Source organism: Rana temporaria, chromosome 4 (genome assembly GCF_905171775.1).
Source record: "Rana temporaria chromosome 4, aRanTem1.1, whole genome shotgun sequence".
Taxonomy (NCBI): domain Eukaryota; kingdom Metazoa; phylum Chordata; class Amphibia; order Anura; family Ranidae; genus Rana; species Rana temporaria.
In genome coordinates this window covers 42,919,113-42,940,571 of record NC_053492.1, presented here as the reverse complement: position 1 = coordinate 42,940,571, position 21,459 = coordinate 42,919,113, and the positions used below count along the sequence as shown (strand labels likewise).

General features: G+C 42.4%; 1 protein-coding gene across 1 annotated transcript in view; it reads right to left on the bottom strand.

Annotated features, from left to right (window-relative positions):
• The window catches only part of GATA4 (GATA binding protein 4), a 167,567-nt gene extending 148,095 nt beyond the window's left edge, over nt 1-19,472 (bottom strand). The window contains exon 1 of the mRNA XM_040348340.1: nt 19,388-19,472. The gene's annotated coding sequence lies outside the window, so the exon portion shown is untranslated. The remainder of the gene's footprint in view (nt 1-19,387) is intronic.
• Nucleotides 19,473-21,459: the final 1,987 nt, after the last annotated feature.

Genomic DNA, 21,459 nt, shown 5'->3' with positions numbered 1-21,459 from the left:
TGCTGCCTGTGCCGCGCTGATGGCTAATCTGAAGTACTGAATGGGATGGGAAAGGGGGGACGGCTGTGCTGAAGGATGGGGTTTGTGCTGAATGGGGGGTCCATCTGTGCTGAAGGGGGGTCTGTGCTTAAAGGGGGTCCATCTGTGCTGAAAGGGGGTTATGTGCTGAATGGAGGGGTCTGTGCCGAATGGGGGGGTCTGTGCTAAAGGGGGGTCCATCTGTGCTGAATGGAGGGGTCTGTGCATAATGGGGGGGTCATCTGTACTGAATGGTGGGGTCTGTGCAGAATGGGGGGGTCTGTACATTCTCTAGGCTATATTTATATGGGCATTGAGTGAAGCTGAATTATCTCAAGAGCTATTTCACACTGCCAGCTGGCCGCGTTATCGGTAAAGCGCCACCAAAAAGCGGAATTTTACCATCGTTTTAGCGGGCACTTTTAACCCCCGCTAGCGTTTGAAGAAAGGGTTAAATGCGACTGTATCGCCGCTGCCAAAGTGGCTCCAGGCTGCTGATTTTTGCAAAGTGAACCTTGTGGATATGTCCAGCTTGGTCCATCCTTCCCACCAAAACAAACACAGTGGATTCCTTGTACCAAACTATTTATTGAAATGATGACTGTACTCATCTCCACGCTTTCTGGTGAAACGGGTCAGCAGGAGCTGCTGGATGGAGTCATCTGATCACCCACAATAAATAGTTTGGCACAAAGATTCCAGCATGCAACCTCTTATGTTTGTTGTGGTTAAAAGTAAATTGACTGGACATTCTGAATTTGGGCCAGCTGGATTTTTTCCTGGAAAGTGCTAACTGTACACTGATTGACTTTGTAGAATTGATTTACTAAAGGAGTGGAGAATATTCTCTTTGCCAAGTGAATGTTCACTTAGCTAGTAAGTAAGTAGCGATGAGCTGAAGTTCAGCTCCGGGTTCCATCCAAACCCAAGTCCACAGTCAGTGCTGTGCCAATGAGCTGCATGCAGGGAATGCCCCACAGCTGCACATACACAAAAGGGCATGGATGCCCATCGTTGACCTAATATGGCGGCATGCCCACGTTAGGTCAATGTTCCCAAGTTCAGATCGAACCCAAGGCCATCACTTTAAATGAACACACCGCCACCTTATGTACTGATATAGGAAAACTTTCCAGTGACAATCTTCTCTACCTCTCTAGTAACTACTTCCATACCGGGCCTATTCTGGCACTTCTCTCCTACATGCAAAAATCATAATTTTTTTGCTAGTAAATTACTCAGAACCCCCAAACACTATATATGTTTTTTTTAGCAGACACCCTAGGGCGTTCATTGCAACTTTTCATCTCGCACGGTATTTGCACAATCATTTTTCAAACGCCTTTTTTTGGAAAAAAAAAAACGGTTTCATGAATTAAAAAATAACTAAACTGTAAAGTTAGCCCAATTTTGTATAATGTGAAAGATAATGTTACGTCGAGTAAATAGATACCTAACATGTCACGCTTTAAAATTGCGCACACTCATGGAATGGCGCCAAACTTAAAAAGTACTTAAAAATCTCCATAGGCGACACTAATGCCCCGTACACACCATCACTTTATTTTTAAAAACGTCACTTTAATTGACTGTGTGTGGGGGAAAACGTTGTTTTATGTCTTGTAAAAAACGACCAAAAAAAATTGAAGCATGCTTCAATTTTATGTGTCGTTTTTCAAAAGTGCACTTTTTACTTCACAGAAATTGACCGTGTGTAGCAAAAAACGTCGTTTTCTAAGACGTTTTTTCATCCACGCATGCCCAGAAGCTAGTTATGAAGCAAGCTTCAATGGAAAAACGTGGTGGAACGTAACCTCACTTTGCAAGATCATTGTGAGAAAAACGATGGTGTGTAGGCAACTTCGTCTTTGAAAATTGAAGTTTCAAAAACGTCATTTTTTACTTCACAGAAAGTGTCGGTTTTTTTCATCACATAAAGTGATGGTGTGTACGCGGCATTAGGCCCGGATTCACGTACAGCCATGTAACTTTGTGCGGGCGTAACGTATCCTATTTACGTTACGCCTCCGCAACTTTTACAGGCAAGTGCCGTATTCTCAAAAGAAAGTTGCGGCGGCGTAGCTCAAATAGGCCGGCGTAAGGCCGCCTAATTCAAATTGTGAAGAGGTGGGCGTGTGTTATGTAAAATAACGATGACCCGACGTGATTGACGTTTTTCACTTACGGCACATGCGCCGTCCGTGTACATATCCCAGTGTGCATTGCTCCAAATACGCCGCAAGGCCGTATTGGTTTCGACGTGAACGTAAATTACGTCCAGCCCCATTCACGGACGACTTACGCAAACAACGTAAAATTTTCAAATTTCGTCACGGGAACGACGGCCATACCTAACATTGGTACCCCGCATGTACGCCTTATATAGCAGGGGCAACTTTACGCCGGGAAAAGCCTAACGTAAACGGCGTATCTGTACTGCGTCGGCCGGGTGTATGTTCGTGAATTCGCGTATCTAGCTGATTTACATATTTCTAAGCGTAAATCAGCGTACACGCCCCTAGCGGCCAGCGTAAATATGCAGTTACGCTCCAACAGCGTAAGAGACTTATGCTGGTCGGATGTAATACAAATCTATGCGTAACTGATTCTAAGAATCAGGCGCATAGATACGACGGCACAACTCAGAGATACGACGGCGTATCTGGAGATACGCCGTCGTATCTCCTTTGTGAATCCAGGCCTTAATTTTTTTTACAGGTTTCCAGTTTAGAGTTACAGAGGAGGTCTGGTGCTAGAATTGTTGCTGGCGCTCTAACGCACGTGGCGATACCTCACATGTGTGGTTTGAAAGCCTCTTGAGGGAGGAGGGGCGAGCAGGAGTGTCAGGACACCTACTAACACACAGCTCCTTTCTCTATCTGCAAAGTAGAGAGTGTCCTGACACTCCTGCTCGCCCCCTTCCCCTCAAGAGGCTTTCTCCACACCAGGGAGAAAGCCTTGCATTACTGTGTGGAGTTACAGACAGAAGAACAGGAAGTGAGGATTTCTCAGAAGAAATTAGGACATTTAAAAGCAAAATGGAAGGATGAGGTAAGTGAAGGAGGACTGCACTAAGGTAAAGGAAGCTATTTAGGGGGAAAAAAAAATCTTTTATAACCCCTTTAAGGGAATTTTATCTAAAAGTATGACACCAATGTAAAGCCTGTACAGTAGTTGGCATGCTTATAACATACCAACTTGCATGGGAACAGGGCTGTGCCATGCATAAGGTCAACTGAGGTGGGCTGCATCAGACGACACTCATGGAAGCATGGTGGGAGGTGGCACTGACTGTACCAGACACTTTGTCATCAGTGCAGATTAGTAATGTTGAGTCTGGCTAAACCACAGGCTCCTGTCACATAGGCAGGCACAGTGGTCTAGTCTCTTTGGAGATGCAGAGCCTGTTAAAAGTGCAGCTTTGGAATCACTGAGCACAGCACTGCTGTCCAATGTACCTACAGTGCCTTGAAAAAGTATTCACACCCCTTGAAAATTTCCACATTTTGTCATGTTAAAACCAAAAATGTAAACCTGTTTTATTGGAATTTTATGTGATAGACCAACACAAAGTGGCACATAATTGTGACGTGGAAAGAAAAGGATACCGTATTTATAGGGGTTTTGCGCGCTCCGGCGCATAGCGCGCACCCCTAAAGTGGACCCGCATTCCTGTGAAAAAAAGATTTTAGTACTTATAGTTTTGGTGTCTTGCGCGGCGTCCATCGGCGGCCTCGTCGGGTCCGTCGTCTGTCTGCGGCTTCGGTGGTGTCCTCGTCGGGTCCGGCGTCCTTCTGCGGTGTCCTCCCCGCTCGATCTCCGCTTCCAGCGCTGAGTTGGAACTACTGCGCCGGCATATACCGAGCGCAGTACACTCGTGTATAGTCTCCTCTCGCGGTCACGTCCTGTGCGTCCTGTACGTCCAGGACTTGACTGCGAGAGGAGCCGAGCCTGCCCGACTATACACGAGTGTACTGCGCTCGGTATATCCCGGCGCAGTAGTTCAAACTCGGCGCGGGAAGCGGGTATCGGCGTATATCGCGCACCCACGATTTTGCCCTGAATTACAGGGCAAAAAAGTGCACGGTATACGCCGATAAATATGGTAAATTGTTTTCAATTTTTTTTACAAATAAATATCTGAATAGTGTGGCGTGAATTTGTATTCAGCCCCTTTTACTCTGATACCCTTAACTAAATCTAGTAAAGCCAATTTCCTTCAGAAGTCACCTAATTGGTAAATAGAGTCCATCTGTGTGTAATTTAACCGCTTGACCTCTGGAAGGTTTACCCCCCCCCCTTCATAACCAGGGCATTTTTTGCGATATGGCACTGCGTTACTTTAACTGACAATTGCACAGTCGTACGACGCTGTACCCAAATAAAATGTCTGCCCCCCCCCCACAAATAGAGCTTTCGGTCGACAAGTGGTAGATCTCAGTATAAATACAGCTATTCTGTGAAGCCCTCAGAGGTTTGTCAGAGAACCTTAGTGACCAAACAGCATAATGAAGGCCAAGGAACACACCAGACAGGTCAGAGATAAAGTTGTGGAGAAGTTTAAAGCAGGGTTAGGTTATAAAAAAACATCCCAAGCTTTGAATATCTCACGGAGCACTGTTCAATCCATCATCCGAAAATGGAAAGAGTATGGCACAACTGCAAACCTACCAAGACATGGCCGTCCACCTAAACTGACAGGCCGGGCAAGGAGAGCATTAATTAGAGAAGCCCGTGGGAACTCTGGAGAGATCCACAGTTCAGGTGGGAGAATCTGTCCACAGAACAACCATTAGGCCTCGTACACACGACCGTTTTCCTCGATAGAATCCATCAAGAAACTTGGTGGCAGAGCTTTTTTGCCGAGGAAAACGGTTGTGTGTATGTTTTTCATCGAGGAAACTGTCGAGGAACTCGACGAGGAAAAAAGAGAACAAGTTCTCTTTTTCCTCGATGGGAGTCTCAATTTCCTCGTCATGTTCCTCGGCGGGCTGGTTTTCGACAAGAAACACGAGCGTGTGTATGCTAAGAAACCCTCGCCTGCTCAGAATAAAGTATGAGACGGGAGCGCACCTTCGGTAAAAGTAGCATTTGTAATGGAGATTTTTTCACGCTGTAACAGACTGAAAAGTGCAAATCGTCTCTTACCAAACTTTTACTTAACACGCAGTAACATGAGATTAGCAAACGCAGCCCCAAGGGTTGTGCCAGCGGAATCCAACTTCCCCTGCCGTCGTATGTGTTGTACGTCACCGCGTTTGAGAACGAGGAGATTTTGTCTTGACCGTATGTACGCAAAGCAAGCTTGTCGAGTTCCTCGACAAGCCTAACAAGGAATTCGTCGAGGAAAACAATGTGTCTTTTCTGACGAGTTCCTCGGTCGTGTGTACGAGGCCTTAGTCGTGCACTCCACAAATCTCCCCTTTATGGAAGAGTGGCAAGAAGAAAGCCATTGTTGAAAGAAAGCCATAAGAAGCCCCATTTGCAGTTTGCAAGAAGTCATGTGGGGGACACAGCAAAAATGTGGAAGAAGGTGCTCTGGTCACCAAAATTGAACTTTTTGGCCTAAAAGCAAAACTCTGTGTGTGGCGGAAAACTAACACTGCACATCACCCTGAACACACCATCCCCATTGTGAAACCTGGTGGTGGCAGCATCATGCTGTGGGGGTGCTTTTCTTAAAGCGGATGTGCCACTAAAAAAATATATTAAAAGCCAGCAGCTACAAATACTGCAGCTGCTGACTTTTAATATAAGGACACTTACCTGTCCTGGAGTCCAGCGGTGATCGCAGCAGATGACGAGCCGATCGCTCGTCACCCTGCTGCTCCCCCCTCCATCCACGGTGAGGGAACCAGGAAGTGAAGCGCTCCGGCTTCACTGCCCGGTTCCCTACGGCGCATGCGCGAGTCGCGCTGCGCCCGCCGATTGGCTCCCGCTGTGTGCTGGGAGCCGAGTGTTCCCAGCATACAACGGGGGACGGACGGAAGGTAAGGAAAAAACCCGTCCTTTGCCCGTATCGTAGGGCCGGATATGGGTGCAGATACCTGTCTGTAGACAGGTATCTGCACCCCCCTCCCCCCTGAAAGGTGTCAAATGTGACACCGGAGGGGGGAGGGTGCCGATCAGCGGGACTCCACTTTAGAGTGGAGATCCGCTTTAAGCAGGGACAGGGAAGCTGGTTAAAGTTAATGGGAAGATGGATGGACATTGCAATCTTAGAAAAACACCTGTTAGAGTCTGCAAAATACTTTTGCCAATGGAATGGATTAGATCAGAGCATATTCATGTGTTAGAATGGCCCGGTCAAAGTCCAGACCTAAATCCAATTGAGAATCTGTGGCAAGACTTGAAATTTCTACTGGCGGCACGCTCGCGACCCACGGCTGTGCCAATTAAAGGGGACATACCTGTACGCCAATATTCGCAGCCGTGCCATTCTGCCGACGTACATCGGCGTGCGGCGGCCGGCAAGTGGTTAATGCATGCTATCCCACATTTGTCTGTGGAAAATCCGACAACAATTGTCCCATGGAGCGTACAAATGGTCGTATTTTCCGACAATAGCCTGTCATCACACAATTCCCATCGGATAATGTGATCGTGTGTACGAGGCTTAATAGTGGCCACCAATCCAAGAAGGGTAAATCTTCCCAGTAGACACTAATAATACCTTGTTAGAGGGTCTAACTCCTCCACACTCTATCCAAAACAAACAAAACAAAGTTTACCTAGGTTACCTATTTATACACTTTAGCTAGAAGTCAGTCAAAAGAATGTTTTTTCTTCTATAGCTTGAGTAAGCATCCAGTTAAGGAGAACACAAACTACTGTTTGCAGAGGGCTCTGAGGGCCGCACAATAAGTGCCAAAGGCTGCAGGTTCAGCGCTAGGTATACTGCTGATATTGCCTGATGTGTGGCGCAAAAACAGTGACTTAAAGCGTTTGTTACCCCAACATTTCATATTCCTGATATGTGTCTCATGTACCATGTATTTGTATGAGAAAGTATCCTGTTCTCATTGTATTGCTTCCTAAATGTGAAATCCCTGTTCCTGCCAGTCCCTCTGCTTTCCTATTAAAAACTGACCACACTAAGCAGGAGAGCACAACGTGGTCAGTTTTCTAGCTATCCTGGGAACTCAGTACGCTCTCTTCCAATGATCAGACTTGTCCTGACACGCCCCCGCCGCACAGCCATTCACTGGCCAGCTCAGTGCGATTTTGCTTCTCCTCTCCCACCTCTTACACAGCTGAGAACAGAGGGAATGTGATCACTTATAAAAAAAAGGGAAAAAAGGTATTCATAATGTTTTTTTTTTATATCTATACACAAATGTTTTGCCTTTCATTTCTATTTTAAACTGAACCGGTTGTTTTACAAGGTGATCGTTTACGTTCAGTTTAACTACTTGTAAAACGACGGCGGCAGGTTGGCTCCCCTGCGCGAGAGCCCGTAGCTCTATGTCGGCTCTCTCGCAGGATACTAGGGGCACACGCGCCCCCCGCTCGCCCCCGAGTCCCTTGCGAGTGCCGGGCGGGCGCGATCGCCGCCGGGCACTCGCGATTGCTCGTTACAGAGCGGGGACCGGGAGCTGTGTGTGTAAACACACAGCTCCCGGTCCTGTCAGGGGGGGGAAACGCTGATCCTCTGTTCATACAATGTATGAACCGAAGATCAGTGATTTCCCCTAGTGAGGCCACCCCCCCCCACAGTAAGAACACACCCAGGGAACATACTTAACCCCTTCCCCGCCCCCTAGTGTTAACCCCTTCACTGCCAGTGGCATTTTTATAGTAATCCAAAGCATTTTTATAGCACTGATCGCTATAAAAATGCCAAAGGTCCCAAAAATGTGTCAAAAGTGTCCGAAGTGTCCGCCATAATGTCGCAGTACCGGAAAAAAATCACTGATCGCCGCCATTACTAGTAAAAAAAAAAATATTAATAAAAATGCCATAAAAATACCCCCTATTTTGTAAACGCTATAACTTTTGCGCAAACCAATCAATAAACGCTTATTGCGATTTTTTTTACGAAAAATATTTAGAAGAATACGTATCAGCCTAAACTGAAGAAAAAAATATGTTTTTGATATATTTTTGGGGGATATTTATTACAGCAAAAAGTAAAAAATATATTTTTTTTTTCAAAATTGTCGCTCTATTTTTGTTTATAGCGCAAAAAATAAAAACCGCAGAGGTGATCAAATACCACCAAAAGAAAGCGCTATTTGTGGGAAAAAAAGGACGCCAATTTTGTTTGGGAGCCACATCGCACGACCGCGCAATTGTCAGTTAAAGCGACGAAGTCCCAAATCGCAAAAAGTGCTCTGGTCTTTGGGCAGCAATATGGTCCGGGGGTTAAGTGGTTAACTTCATACAAATTTGTATCAGCAGCTTTTGGATCTTGAATGATTGGGATGGTCACTGTGTTCATATGATGGATATGTCAGTGTAGGTAGTCATTGCACAATTATTGTCCCAACATAAGAAGGTAATATATGTGGCCTGTGAAGAACAGTGAAAGTCTTAATTGCAGATGGCACTTAAAAAAGGGCAGACCGTAGAGAATGGGTGGAGGCTGGATTGGAAACTACTTGTCCATGCTAGTCAATTAACACCATACAAAGTGGAATTTATCTCCTGTGGCCCAGATTCTCAAAGGGCTTACGACGGCGCAATGCAATGTACGCCGTCGTAAGTCCTAATCTGGGCCTCGTATCTATGCGACTGATTCTTAGAAACAGTTACACATAGATAACCATTAGATCCGACAGGCGTAAGGCTCTTACGCTGTCGGATCTTAAATGCAATTTTTTTTTTCGCCGCTAGGTGTCGCCTCCGTCGCTTTCCCCGTCGAGTATGCAAATTAGCAAGATACGCGAATTCCGGAACGTACGCGTGGTCGACGCAGTGAAGTTACGACGTTTACGTTAGATTTGCGACACGTAAAGTTGCCCCTGCTATATGAGGGGCAACCAATGTTAAGTATGGCCGTCGTTCCCGCGTCGAAATTTTAAAATTTACGTCGTTTGCGTAAGTCGTCTGTGAATGGGGCTGGACGCCATTTACGTTCACGTCGAAACAAATGACGTCCTTGCGACGTCATTTAGCGCAATGCACGTCGGGAAATTTTAGGGACGGCGCATGCGCTGTACGTTCGGCGCGGGAACGCGCCTAATTTAAATGCTCCACGCCCCCTACCCGGCTCATTTGAATTAGGCGGGCTTGCGCCGGGGGATTTATGCTACGCCGCCGCAACTTTACAGGCAAGTTCTTTGTGAATCAAGCACTTGCCTGTAAAACTTGCGGCGGCGTAACGTAAATGACATACGTTACGCCGCCGCAGTTTTACGCCTATCTACAAGAATCTGGGCCAATGTGTCTGTCCTACAGAGGAAAATTTGCAGGAAAACCTGTGTATTTGTATTTAACAAGAAGCAATTCTACAGTATAATGACAATGAATACCCACATATGTGCTGCCAGAAATGCGGCCACTTTGGTGTTGGAAGATCTACAACAGTTTTGGTCAGGGCTGACTTTAATGCAGATTGGACCCTGGGCAAATTTTTTCTTGGGCCCCCCCCCATGCAATTTTGCTCTTCACATGCTCTGAGACATACAATAAATATCAGCTAGACTTAAAATTAGTTTACTCTATCACATCAGGCAGTGATTTTACGATATATATCATATAGCATATCATTACCGCTTACTGACTGGTTGCTAGAGGTTACAGCACATATTACGGCTCACTGATTAGTTGCTAGAGATTACAGCACATGATTTCTTCTTGTTGATTGGTTGCTGGAAATTACTGTACAGTAATATTGCTCACTGATTGGTTGCTAGAGGTTACAGCACATCATCTCTTCACTGCAGAGGAGCATGATATACATATGAATGCCGCCGGCCTCAGCTATTTACATATGAATGCTCCCGTTATTTACATATGAATGACTGTTATTTACATGTAAACACAGGGGGGTAGATTCACTAAGACTTACGACGGGCGTATCAGTAGATACGCTGTCGTAAGTCCGAATCCCCGCCGTTGTATATTTAAGCGTATTCTCAATCTGACATACGCTTAAATATTGCTAAGATACGACCGGCGTAAGTCTCCTGCGCCGTCGCATCTTAACTGCATATTTACGCTGGCCGCTAGGGGCGTGCACGCTGATTTACGCCTAGAATATGTAAATCAGCTAGATACGCCTTTTCACAAAAGTACGCCCGGCCGTCGCAGTACAGATACGCCATTTACGTTAGGCTTTTCCCAGCGTAAAGATAAACCACCAAAAACATGGCGCAGCCAATGTTAAGGATGGACGTCGGAACCGCGTAAAATTTTTTAAATTTTACGTTGTTTGCGTAACTCGTCCGTGAATGGGGCTGGCCGTAATTTACGTTCACGTCGAAAGCATGACGATTTGCCGACGTCATTTGGAGCATGCACACTGGAATACGTCCACGGACGGCGCATGCGCTGTTCGTTAAAAACGTAAAATACGTGGGGTCACTAGTATTACATAGAACACGCCCCCAACCAGCCTATTTTGAATTAGGTGGGCTTACACCGGCCCAGTTACACTGCGCCACGCCGTAAGTTTCAGCGCAAGTTCTTTGTGAATACAGGCCCTGCGGCTCAAACATACGACGGCGTAGTGTATCTGAGATATGCTACGCCGGACAAAATCTACGTGAATCTACCCCAGAGTCTGCAGGTGAGTCATCTGTATACAACAATAGGGCAGAGCTGGGCAGCATTAGTAGCAGCAATTCACACTGAGATATCAGGACACAGCAAAGGACTAAAACTTTAAGGGAATTTTAATTGGGATAGTTGGCAAGTATGAAGCAGCTGATTTGGGCCCTGCAACAATGACAGGGTCCAGGGAAGCTGCCCCTCTTGCCCTGCCTTGATGATGGCCCTGTCTTTGGTGATCCTCTTCCACTATGCTTGCCCCAGTTACCTGTAACTGATCTCTAACTATGCTCTGGGTCCTGCTCCCTTGGCTATTTTAGATATGGCAGCCTGCGCTTACTACAGTACTGTTGACTTTGAACCTAATTTCACCTCCTCTCTTTGGCTTAAACCTATGACCACAAACCAGATCGATCTGGCTTGTCTCTGACACCCAGGTGCTCCATGCCTACTCCCTGCACACATACACCTAAGGTGACACGTATGTAGAGGTTACCACTGTCTACACAACGCCAACACAGCATACGTGACAAGCTACTGCAATTCCAAACTGCTCTTTGGCACTCAGAATATAACCGGTACACATCCCAGATGTCACAATCAATACCCATATTGATAACATATCTTATAATTATCAATCTGTATATGGTGGGCTTAAACTACCCAACACAGAGGAAACATAAGAGCATGATAATTAAATGGAGGGCTAAACAGAATGAATTTGTTTATTTTTTGTTTACTCATCATCAGCCCAGGATTGTGTATAGAGAACCCTATGCATGACGTTTAAACTGGCATACTCCAGAAAGAGATGGAGGAAAACATTGTTCTTTAATATATCTGTTTACATGAGAAACTGCTATAAAAACAGCCAGCCCTTGCTCTTTAGAATATGGTTATAGACATAAAAATAACACATTAACCTTCATGTTTGGAAACCTTAAGGAGTTTATAGACACATTTACCCTGACTGAACAATGATGCTGACCTTAGCCTAGTACACACAGTCCGAATGTCGGCCGGCATTGGCCGGTTCAATAGAAACAACCCATCTGTACGGCAGCCGGTCTGACAGAAGCCAGCCATTCGGCAGGCTCATGGCCTAAAAAGGTCTGCCAACTGGCTCCCAATCAGTGTTGACTGGGGTTTTCTAATGGGGAGGGGGGGCGGGGGCACCCCCCTGTCAGTACACAATAGCACAGCAGGGGAGATCACTGTAATAACATTGGATAGTTAGTATAGTGGCTCCGACCTGAGCTGTCAGTTTTTCTTCGTTCAGCCCAGCAGCCAAAACAAACTAGTGGTGACCCCAGTCAGTTGGTCGGGCGGGCAGTCATCAGCCTGCACATACCCCTATCTAGGTCGCGAGCAACGATTCCTCCGGGCGGCAGGTTCCCCTGTGCCTCCTCCTCCTCAACATCACAACGGCTTCCGCCGTGTGTCTCCTCCCTCCCCCTTTTAGGTGGCCAATAGAATTGCTTCTCCTCTCGGCCTATTAGGTGACAGGTCTCAGGACCTGCTTCCTAATTTGCCGGGAGGAGAACCAGGAAGCCAATAGCAAATAATAATTTGCTATTGTCACACAACTGGGTGGGCGCAGTGCTCTGGCCTCAGGCTCTAATCATGCACTTCTAAAAACAAAACAAAAAAAAAAAAACATTGGAATCCATGCGTCCGGCACCCTACATGTAAATTAGGGGCTGGGCGCATGGAACAGGGGTGCAGTGCCCCTGCGCCCTATATGGACGGGCTGCCATTGCCAGAGCCCATCTCGATCCATCGATGTTGCAGGAGAGTGTCGGCTGCCCGGGACTCTCCCTTCTCATGGCTGGCTGAGATGGCAAGCCTCTCGTTGCTGTCAATCAAATCAAATTCAGTGAGCCAATGAAGTGAGAGAGGTGGGCAGGGCCGAACCACAACTCAGTGTCTGAATTGACACACAGAGCAGCGGCTTGGCTTGGGTGCCTCCACACTCAGCAGAAGGGAGGGACCTGGAGTGCCGCAGTGGGACCCGAGAAGAGGAGGATCTGGGCTTCACTGTGCTGAACCATTCCACAGAGCAGGTACTGTAAGTATATCATGTTTTTTATTTTTAAAGAAAAAAAATATATATTTTGGTATCACTTTAAGCCTGCAACCCAAGAGGTAACTAGGGAATGATTAAATTAAGTAAAGAATGTATAAAAAATATGTTGTGCTTAAAGCGGAGTTCTGACAAAATATATATATTTTTAAGTCAGCAGCTACAAATACTTTTACAATATGGACACTTACCTGTCCAGGGTGCCCACGATGTTCTCACCCGAAGTTGATCTGTCCCACGGCTTTTGAGGGGAGGCCCCGCCATCTATGGTAAGGGAATCAGGAAGTGAAGCCTTGCGACTTCACAACCTGGTTCCCTACTGCTTACACGCGAGTCATGCTGCGTGTCCTCACTGCTCCCTGCTGTCTTCTGGGACCTGTGTGGCATAGATCGCTGCTTAGCCTGCAACGATCTATGCCCGGAAGTGGGAGCAAATAACTGGATTAGACAGATATCTGCCCCCCCCCCCCCCCCGAAAGGTGCCAAATGTGACATGGGAGGGGGGGGAGGAATCTGAAAAGTGGAAGTTCCATGTTTGGGTGGAACTCCGCTTTAATACAAATAATTAGTGTAAAAGAAAAAAAAACAGCGAGTCCATAAGTCACCAACGTGACATAAATTATGTGAACAGGTGTTTTGATCGTTGAGTCACCAACAAAATCCTCCACCTTGTAATAAACCTCCACTAATTTAAGGATGTGCTTCTACCAGAGAGCATTGACCACCTGTTACGGGGATTCAATGAAGGCTCTTGTATCTCAAAGGCTTCAACACCATTTGTTGGTCAGCATACGGAAGATGGAGGAGATCATTCCAGGCAGCCAGTAGGGAAATCGCAAATCCACATATTCAAAGTGGACACAACAAACGGCATACCTTCATCCCGACAAGAACTTCTTCCAGGGTGTGACACCCCGGAGAAGTCCTTGTAGTGAAGAAACTGGTCATGCTGGGGTATGCCATTTGGTGCATGCACTTTGAATAAGAGGATTTGCGATTTCCCTACTGGCTGCCTGGAATGATCTCCTCCATCTTCCGTATGCTGACCAACAAATGGTGAGGGGGCATTTGAGATTCAAGAGCCTTCTTTGACCCCCCGTAATAGGTGGTCAATGCTCTCTGGTAAGAGCACATCCTTAAATTGGTGGTGGTTTATCACAAGGTGGTATCACAAGGTGGAGGATTTTGTTGGTGACGCAACGATCAAATCACCTGTTCACATAATTTATGTCACGTTGGTGACTTATGGACTCACTGTTTTTTTTGTAACACTAATTATTTGTATTAAGCGCAACAAATTTTTTATACATTCTTATGCCGCATACACACGGTCGTTTTTCGGCATGAAAAAAAAAACAACGTTTTTAAAAACGTCATTTAAAATCATCGTGTGTGGGCTTCACATCGTTTTTCTTAACGTTGTTTTTTAAAATGTCATTTTTCGGGTTGTAAAAAATTAAAATTAAAATTTTTTAAACCCGCGCATGCCCAGAAGCGAGTTATGAGACAGGAGCGCTCGTTCTGGTAAAACTACCGTTTATAATGGAGTAAGCACATTCATCACGCTGTAACAGACAAAAAATCGTCTTTTACTAACAAGGAATCAGCTAAAAGCAGCCCAAAGGCGAATAGAACTTCCCCTTCAGAGTGCCATCGTACGTGTTGTACGTCACCACGCTTTGTTCATAATTTTTTTAAAACGTTGGTGTGTGGGCAACATCGTTTTTAATGATGAAGTTGGAAAAACATCGGTTTTTTTTCATGCTGAAAAACGACCGTGTGTATGCGGCATTATTTGTGTCAATATCTAACCCTAGAGTGGTGCAGCTGTTTATTTCATGTCTGTTTTTGTCTGTTTTTTAATGATTAAAGTAAGTCTGTATTAAAAATAAAACCTGAAAATGATTTTATAATAAACATTTAATATAATTTTTCTCACTGGCACTCATAATGAGCTTTCGAAAAAGAAGGTCCAGCACTGCCTGCATGCTTTATAATATCCAATGTATAACTGACTAAGCTAAACTGCCATAGCTCTGTTAGCTGACACGAGTGGCTCAAGCCTCATACACACGACCGAGTTTCTCGGCAAAAACCAGCAAGAAACTTGCTGGGAGATATTTTTTTGCAGAGGAAACCGGTCGCGTGTACATTTTCGTTGAGGAAACTGTCGAGAAACTCGACGAGCCAAAAAGAGAGCAAGTTCTCTATTTCCTCGACGGGAATGGAGAAACTTGCCTTGTTGAGTTCCTCGACAGCCTAACAAGGAACTCGACGAGGAAAACTATGTGTTTCGCCCATCGAGTTCCTCGGTCGTGTGTACGAGGCTTCACTCTTCCAGTCTCTATAGACCGATCTTTTTGGCACTCAGGTATGTTTCATATTTGTGTGTAAAATAACAATTTTAATAAATCAGTTTTATTTGATTAAACATAAGTAATTTTTTTTTTACACCAAAAAAAGATGGCCAATTTACTGAGGACATGAAAATGATATATACATTTCAGTTAAAAATGAGTGTCAAAATAATAAGGAGATTTGCTATGACTAAAGCTATATGCAAAGCCTGTAAAACTTGCCCCGTTGAGTGTGTTTAGTTATTGAGGTTGCCCAAAAAATTTAAAGGGGCATTCTCAAGGCAGAAAAATTAGGGCGAGTTAGACTTTCAGAGGAAATGTGAAGGTTTGCATTTAACTATCTGCTTGTATTTAGTTTGTTTTTAGAGGCAGACTTTACAGGTACGTATTTTTTTCATTATATATTCACTTTCAATTTCACAAGTCAGGTTTACCTTAATATGAAAATTGCACAAATGTTTGAGCAAATAAACACTGACTGATACATAGAAATTAAAAATGCATCAGTTTAAATTTTTTACATTTTCCAAGAGCTATCAGCTCTTTATTCTATAGTACCATGAAATATTCATTACACTTTTCACATAATGAAATCATCACAACATTAACAGAAGCTGTGCTTCCAAATGTGAGAAAAGTTTCACCGTACAAAAAGTAAAAAAAAATAAAAAATCACCAAACTAAAAGTTTCACCTAAACACTTTTATTTTGTCCTTCCAAAAATAGTTCTTCAATACACAACAGGTCATAAAAAAAAAATCAAAATGACAGATTCTTGGATTCATTTAGCCAATTTTTAAAACTTATTTTCCAGAGGAAAAGTTCACAGATCTTAAGAATTCTCTGCAAAGGTGTTTTGTGCCATAGACTTGGCAATTTGTATAGAGTTAAGTGCCAAATCTCCAGATTACTCCACAAATTCCACATACATGGAAAAATGAAAGGTGATTTTTGCTTGGCCTCTGAATGTCCCTTAATATCGTTTAAAATGAGGTCTAAATTCCACTGCAATTTGATTTGAAAAATATTTATATTATATTATTTTATTATATTATTATATATTATTTAAAAATTTTAAAACAATGCACATACCTTTAACTGTTGCCAAAATCACATACTGACAAATTACTCCCTTGTTGGGAGTTTTTTTGTACTACAAATCCCAAATAAATGCCTTCAATAATAAACACCAGTAAGTAGATATGTTTTAGGATTTAAGCAATTTTTCGTCCTTGCAAATAGCAAATAATTGACACACAAATATAAATACATTAGAAAGAGCCCCCTTCCTGCATAATAATTATATGTAATTATGTATATATACCCTCAGCCTTACATTTATACATCTCTACAAATATTCTTTTTACTCATTGGGACTTTTCAGGTGCCAATTAACAAATGTAAGACATAAATGTACATAATATAATTGGGTACTGACATTTATTGGTAAAGTCGATCCAGGGAAAATACGATTGCCTCTCGGGGGATCAGGAAGGAATTTTTCCCCTGCTGTAGCAAATTGGATCATGCTTTGCTGTTTTTTTTTTTGCTTTTCTCTGGATCAACTGTGGGTATGGGATTGTATTATATTTTTTATTTTATTTATTTTTATTTTTATGGATGGACGTGTGTCTTTTTTTAACCTGACTAACTATGTAACTACCGTATATGTTATAAATCATTTTTTATTTCCCCTTGACAGCTTGGACTTGCTGACACTTACATCACGCCACTTGTGTGATATAGTTTGCTTTTCTCCCAGGGGAGCGGTACGGCGAGGTAGAGGTCTCCAATTATTGGTTGATCGTCCAGCTCAACGGGAATTCTGTGCAAGCATTTGCTATGAGAATTATGTAAATGATGAATGTATAGAAAATGTATACATTTATGACACTATGCTATCAATATATATATTATATTTATTTTGTTTTAATTGAATAATTTATGTTTTGTCTTATGTGGTACAGGCTTCACAGATCCTGATGGAACGCATTGTGTATTCGCCAGGATCCCACCATTTGACCAGCATGCAAGACATTATTATTATCACCCCAAAACCAAAAGTGTTTTGTCAGAAATATTCATCAAAGACTGAATAGTGTGGGTAACCGGGGCATGGCTTGAAGAATATATAGTATATATTCAACTGGAATACTGCCTTAATGAGGCTTAGGACATTTTTTTTTTTTTATATTATAAAACGTAAGTCTTAAATATATGAATTGTCACCTGAAAAGTTAAAATAAAAAAATAATAATAAATATATATATATATATATATATATATATATATATATATATATATATATATATATATATATATATATATATATATATATATATTTTTTTTTCAGTTTACCTATGCTGTAAATATATGTGTATTTTGTGTCACCGGCACTCATCAATATTGTAGAATTGTTATACAATAAAGTGGTCTGCTGCAGTACAGTGAACACCTCAAAATTATGGGGCATGTGAAAATTGTGCAAAATATATTACTGCGCTGATCTTATTATTAATCTTATAGATAATACAAATAATAAACCAACAGCATTATTACATTTTTAGATTTAATAATGCTGTTGGTTTATTATTATTATTATTATTGTTATTATTATTATTATTATTATTATTATTATTATTATTATTATTATCTATAAGATTAATATTAGGATCAGCGCAGTAATATATTTTGCACAATATGCTGTAAATATGCTGCTTATAGTGCAAAAAAAAAAATCGAATATTGTATTTTTTAGACTTTAAACAACAGATTACCTATTATTTAGTTGGTAACATATATAAAATAAAAATGTCAGGTAAATTCACTATTACACATAATTCTTAGAGGATCTTAAAATTATTTTAAATTTAAATTATCGTTCGCATTTTGGGTAATATTCACTTAAAAAGCCCAAAGAATTTTTATACGAGCAGAAAACAATGTGCAAAACAAAAAGGATGCTATAATGAAGTTAGACCCCATACACACTATACAATTTTTGTTGTCTGGTTTCCTTTAGGTTTACCAAAACCATGTAGTGCAAGGGCCTGCCTGATTGCACACAAATTGAAACTCTGAGGCCCCGTACACACGACCGAGGAACTCGACGTGCCAAACACATCGAGTTCCTCGTCGAGTTCAGTGTGGAAGCCGCCGAGAAACTCGGCGGGCCGACTTTCCTCATTGAACAACGAGGAAATAGAGAACATGTTCTCTATTTCCTCGCCGAGGTCCTCATCGGCTTCCTCGGCCGAAAGTGTACACACGGCCGGGTTTCTCGGCAGAATTCAGCTCTGAACCGAGTTTCTGGCTGAATTCTGCCGAGAAACTCGGTCGTGTGTACGGGGCCTGAAGGTTTCACCTCATTGTATGTCGTTTTGGTAAATCTGAAGGAAAAAATCTACAAAAAATTGTGTAGTGTGGATGCAGCTTTAGAATAAACTTTTGCTTACCATAGGACTGGAACATTTCATTATTGTGAGGAATTTTAAATAAATCTAAACGATTGTTTATGTCTTGGAAAACAGTATTTAATTATTTTAGAAAAATCTATTTTTTTTAAATCAGTCCTTACACAGTATAGGCACAATAAAATATAAACAAAAGCATGCCGATTTAGGTAATATTATAAGTAAATACTGTTGTACAATTCAGGTGAAATAAAAATAAATATTACCAATTATTCCCATGTATTTTTATACTGCCTGGGTAAAAATGAAGTGAAAACTAGATTTAAAGACATTTTAAAATGATAAATAAAAAATAGCTACCCTCTCGTTATCGTTAAAAATATTAAATAGACACAGTGTGCTTAAATGCAATTTTGACAACAATTAATATACATGTTTGACAACTGGACATTTTGTGGGATTATGTATTTAAAAGTAATAATCTGGAAAAGAGGAGCTTTTGAAAGATGAAGCTTGTCATCATATTATTTCCAAAATTCTCTTTATAAAGCTTGCTTACCAAGTGAAAAAATATTTGTATTCTTATAAATAGCTCTCTTTTAGCAAATTGTAAGGAAAGACTATTTTATATTTTATATATAAAATATAAAATAGTTGTATATTTTATATATATTTTTTTTCCACTGAATTACTAGACTTTAATATGTTTTCGTTTTACAGTATTTAAAATGAGCATCAGTCACGGAAAGTGCAGGCAAAAGAATTGTTCCAATCCAGAAAATAAATCTGAAATAAAATGTTACCTTTGTTTGTGAGCAGAGGGTCTTGAAGTCGGCTCCTGAGTTGAAACACATGGAGGCTGAGAAAGCAGACTCCCAGTCCTGGGCTCTTTCCTTTGGAATTTGATAACATTAAAATAGATAAGAAAGTGGTTTATTAACCTCGGAGCTTCTAGGGGCTTTCACAAAACTCTTCTAAGTTATCCAAACTCAATTCACTTCTACTCCTATTCTTTGATGCACACGATCATCTCTGAGATTCTAGAGGTTTTTTTAGATGAGAAAAATCTTACCCAAATTGTAATTGTAGTTGATAAATGATTCCCGCTAATATATTTGCAGCACAGATACGGCCATAATATTTAGATAAGCTACTTTGCAAAAGGTACATGATTGTCAACCAGTCTATAAATTGAACTGCTTCAGTGATTAATATGAATTCGCAAAATTGAGAGTTTTCATTTCCCTTAAAATTTCAAAAATTGGGAGTTGAAATTACACCTTTTTTTGGCAAAATGCTTTGGAGTCAATAGGTAATGCAAAATGAAGTGATTTTCGTGTGGTTTCAAGTGTGCAATGGGCTTCTAATGGCTCTTGAGGGCTACGGAAGCTTATTTTAACTATCTTGGACCTGTTCCTATGTCTTATTATTTTCTGCATGTTTTATGGAAAAAAATAATAATTAATTTATTTAACTATCTTGGACCAGTTCCTATGTCTTATTATTTTCTGCATGTTTTATGGAAAAAAAAAAAAGAATTAAATAAACTTAGGGCTAGATTCACATAGAATTGCCCAGGCGCAGCGTATCAGAGATACGCTACGCCGCCGTATCTTACCTGGCTCTAAGTCGAATCCAGGAAGATTTTGTGTCGTAAGTTACGGCGGCGTAGTGTATCTCTTGGTGCGTAATTCAAATCGGCGGGTAGGGGGCGTGATTCATTTAAATGAAATGCGTCCCTGCGCCGATTGAACTGCGCATGCTCCGCTTCAAAATTTCCCGCCGTGCTTTGCGCGAAATGACGTCGCACCGACGTCATTTTTTTAACTTAGACGTGAGGTACGTCCTTTCCTATTCACGGACGACTTACGCAAAAAAAAAAAAATTAAATTTGACGCGGGAACGACGGCCATACTTTAACATGGCAAGTCTACCTACACACCTCAAAATAGCAGCTTTATCTTTACGCCTGGAAAAGCCGACTAGCGACGACGTAAGAGAATGCGACGCCCGCGCGTACCTTCGTGGATGGACGGAAAAAGCTAATTAGCATACCCGACGCGGAAAATTACGCGAACTCCACCCATCGGGCACCAAAGTATTGCACCTACGATCCAAAGGCGTACGAAGCCGTACGCCTGTCGGATCGAAGCCAGAAGCCGTCGTATCTTGGTTTGAGGATTCAAACTGAAGATACGACGCGGCAAATTTAAAAGTACGCCGGTGTATCAGTAGATACGCCGGCGTACTTGCTCTGTGAATCTGGCCCTTAACAGCCACAAATACACTTCACCACTCCAAAAATACACATCCTCTAAATGAAGAAAAAATAGTTGACTTTTTTCAAGCAGGTTTTGCCCAAGCAGTTCAGTTAGCTAAAGTGATGCCTCGTACACATGACCGTTTTCCTCGACAGAATCCATCAAGAAACTTGGTGGCAGAGCTTTTTTGCAGAGGAAAACGGTCGTGTGTATGTTTTTCGTCGAGAAAACTGTCGTGGAACTCGACGAGAAAAAAAGAGAACAAGTTCTCTTTTTCCTCGACGGGAGTTTCAATTTCCTCGTCATGTTTCTCGTCGGGCTGGTTTACAACGAGAAACACGTTCGTGTGTATGCTTAGAAACCCGCGCATGCTCAGAATAAAGTATGAGATGGGAGCGCACCTTTGGTAAAAGTAGCGTTCGTAATGGAGATAGCACATTCGTCACGCTGTAACAGACTGAAAGCGCGAATCGTCTCTTACCAAACTTTTACTAACACACAGTAACATGAGATTAGCAAAAGCAGCCCCAAGGGTTGTGCCAGTGGAATCAAACTTCCCCTTTATAGTGCCGTTGTACGTGTTGTACGTCACCGCGTTTGAGAAAGACAAGATT